The sequence below is a fragment of the Papio anubis genome, chromosome 3 (genome assembly GCF_008728515.1).
Source record: "Papio anubis isolate 15944 chromosome 3, Panubis1.0, whole genome shotgun sequence".
NCBI classification, from domain to species: domain Eukaryota; kingdom Metazoa; phylum Chordata; class Mammalia; order Primates; family Cercopithecidae; genus Papio; species Papio anubis.
Window position 1 is genome coordinate 78,400,126 of NC_044978.1, and position 4,207 is coordinate 78,404,332.

Below are 4,207 nucleotides of genomic sequence, written 5' to 3' on the forward strand. Positions count from 1 at the left end.
AGGGAAAGGCAGGAATGGTGATAAAGCCCTCTTCACAGAGGACCAAGAACATAGGGCCTAACTAAGACTGAGACTGAGACCAGGGAACAAAGAAAATCTCCACTTTCCCTACCATAAGCTTTGTACATAGTAATATGCAACTGAGAGAGGGACAAGAGCATAAAGAACCCCTGTTTATGCATAGATATTTAGGGTTTGCTGAAAGCTGAGAGTGGAGCAAGAACATAGAAAAATCTTCCTGTGCTTTAGTTATCAAAGTAAGCACAAGTTAGAAGCCACCCAGAACTACAAGAATCTGCAGCCTGTGGTGCACAAAGGTAATGTTAGCAACAAAAATCTCAGTTCAGCTACTAACTAGATTGGCTCAACTTCCCTACATTAACAGCCTGAAAAAAGAGGAGACCATTTCTAGGAGTTAATTCTACTTACTTCAGACTCTACTGGTCTAAAAATTTTAAAAAGCCTCACAGTCAACAAAAAAATTACCAAACAAAAAAGTAATTGTTAGATGTTAGCAAAAGGAATGGAATAATAAAGATTGGAGCAGAAATAAATGTAATTGATACTAGAAAAGCAATACAAAAGATCAATGAAACCGAGTGGGTTTTTTTGAAAAGATAAACAAAATCAACAAATCTTTAGCTAGACTAACCAAGAAAAAAAGAGAAAAGACTCAAATAAACAAAATCGGAAATGAAAGAAGAGACATTACAACTGACACCATGGAAATGAAGGGATCATAAGAAACTATTATGAATAATTACGTGCCAAAAAATTAGATTATCTAGAAGAAATGAATACATTTCTAGACACATGCAACTAATCAAGGCTGAATCACAAAGAAATATAAAAATCCAAACAGACAAGTAACAAGAGGAGATTGAAGCTGTAATAAAAAGTCTTCCATCAAATAAAAAGCTCAGGACCTGATGGCTTCACTACTGAATTCTATCAAACATTTAAAGACCTAACACCAATTCTCCACAAATTATTCCAAAAAATCAAAGAGGAGAAAATACTTCCAAACTCCTTTTACAAGACCAGCATTATCCTGATACCAAAGCCAGACAAGGACATCACAAGAAAAGAAAACTACAGGTCAACATCCTTGATAAATCTAGACGCAAAAGCTCTCACCAAAATACTAGCAAACTGAATTCAACAACACATTGAAAGAATTATTCACTACAATCAATTGGGACTAATTCCTAGGATGCAAAGATGGCTTGACATACACAAATGTATAAATGTAATATACTACATAAATAGAATGAAGTATAAAAATCATATGATTATCTCACTAGAGACAGAAAAAGCATTTGACAAAATTCAATATCCTTTTATGATTAAAAAAAAACTCTCAAAAAATTAGGTATGGAAGAAATGTACCTCAATACAATAAAGGTCACATATGACAAGTTCATAGCTACCATCATATTCAATGGAGAAAAGTTGAAAGCTGTTTCTCTAAGACCTGGAACAAGACAAAGATGCCCATTTCTACCACTTCTACTCAACATGGTACTGGAGTTCCCAGCCAGGGCAATAAGGCAGGGGAATAAAAAAGGGAGAAGTTAAATTATCCCTATTTTCAGACCACGTTATCATATATATATATCTAAAGATTCTATTAAAAAGAAAAAATACTTAGAACTGATAAATTCAGAAAACTTGCAGGGTACAAAATCAAGACAAAAATCAGTAGTGTTTCTCTACACTAGCAATGAAGTTTCTGAAAAACAAATCAAGAGAACCGTCTTATTTACAATCTCTGCAAAAAAAGATGTACTTAGGAATAAATTTAACCTAGGAAGTGAAAGACCTGTCACTGAAAACTATAAAACATTAACGAAAGAAATTCAAGAAAACATACATAAATAAAAAGATATCTCATGTTCATGTATTGGAAGGATTAATATTGTTAAAATGTCCATACTACCCAAAGTGATCTACAGATTCAAAGCAAATTCTATCAAAATTTTAATGTCACTTCTCACAGATGTACAAAAAGCTTTTAAAATTCTTATGAAACCTCTCCAAAAAATTGCAAATAGCTAAGTTAATTATTACCAAAAAGAAAATAGCTGGAGCCATCACACTACTTGGTTGCAAACTATACTACAAATCAATAGTAATTCAAACAGCATGGTACTGGCATAAAAATAGACATAGCAGCCAATGGGACACTATACAGAATCCAGAAAAGAACCCATGCATTCGTGGTCTATTGATTTTCAACAAAGGTGCCAAGAATATCCAATTGGAAAAAGATAGTTACTTCAATAAATAGGGTTGGGAAAACTGGATATCTATAGGGAAAAGAATGAAATTGGACCCTTATTTTACACCACATACAAAAACGAACTCAAAATAGATTAAAGACATAAATGTAAGATCTAAAACTGTAAAATTACTGGAAAAAAAAACATAGGGGAGAAACTACACAACATTGATCTAGGTGATTATTTTTTAGGTTTGACCCCAAAAGTTAGGCAACAAAAGCAAAGATAGACAAATGGGATTACATCAAAAATAAAAAGCTTCTGCACATCAAAGGAAACAACAGAGTGAAGAGACAACCTATGGATTTGGAGAAAATATCTGCAAGCCATACATCTAATAATGGATTAATATATAAAATATATAAGGATTAATATATAAAATGGATTAATATATAAAATATATAAGGAACTCAAACAACTCTATAGAAAGAAAACAAATTACACAATTAAGAAATGGTCAAAGGATCTAAAGAGACATTTCTCAAAAGAAGACATACAAATGACTTCAGATATATGAAAAAATGCTCAACATCACTAATTATTAAAGAGATGCAAATTAAAACCACGATGAGATATCATCTCACAACTGCTAGAATGGCTACTGTAAAAACAGCAAAAGACAGGTGTTAGTGAGGATTTGGAGGAAAGGGAATCCTTGTACACTGTTGGTGGGAATGTAAATTAGTACAAACATGGAACATGGTATGGAGGTTCCTCAAAAAACTAAAAATAGAATTACCACATCATTTAGTAACACCATTTCCGATACCCAAAAGATTTAAAAATCAATGTGTTGAAGAGATGCCTGCCTGTATCCCCATGTTCATTGCAGCACTATTCACAATAGCCAAATTATGGAATCAACCTAAGTGTCCATCAAGGAATAAATGGATAAAGAAGGTGTGGTATATACACAAAATGAAATACTATTCAACCTTTAAAAAGAAAGAAATCCTGTTGTTTGCCACAACATGGGTAGAATTAGAGAACATTATGTTAAGTGAAATAAGCCAAACATCAAAAGATAAATACTGCATGTTCTCACTTATACGTGAAATCTAAAACAACTGAACTCATAGAAGCAGAGGGTAGAATGGTGGTTACCAGAGGCAGGAGGTTGGGGGCAATCAGGAGATGATAGTCAAAGGATACAAATCCGGAGATGATAGTCAAAGGATAAAAAGTCTCAGTAGATAAGAGGAATGAGTTTGATTTTTTTTAGATCAATAGTACAGCATGCTGAACATAGCTAATAATTGCATACTATACCTTTCCATATCACTAAGAGAATAAATTTCTAATGTTCTCATCACAAAAACAGTTAAATATTTGAAGTAATACATGTGTTAATTGGCTTAGTTTAAGCATTCGACATTGTATTCAAAAGTCATAATAACACCATTTATATAAATATATACAACTATAATTTGTCAATATAAAATTTTAAAAAAATACAATCTACTTTGCACAAAATGAAAAACAAATGAAATGAACAAAATGAAAAACAACCAAAAAAAAGAAAAACCTTGTCAAGATTAGACAACAGAACCAGATCCAGAGATGATTTAGCTATTAGAATGATCAGACAAGGACATTTTTAAGATCATAATTAATATGTTAAAGGATCAAGAGAAAAAATGGAAAACATGTCTCAATAAACTAGGATTTTCAGCAGAGAGACTGAAACTATAAAGAAGAGCCAAATGCAAATTATAGAAATTAAAAACATAATATGGAAGAGGAGAAATTCATTTGTCAGTTTTATCGGCAAACACAACAGAGTAAAGAATTAAAGATAGGCAAATAGTAACTATCCAAAGTGAAACACAAACAGAAAATACAGTTGTTTTTAATTCAGAAGCCATGGGTCACTCTCAAAGAGTTTGATGTGTATAAGTAGATTCCTAAAAAGAAAAGAAAAGACA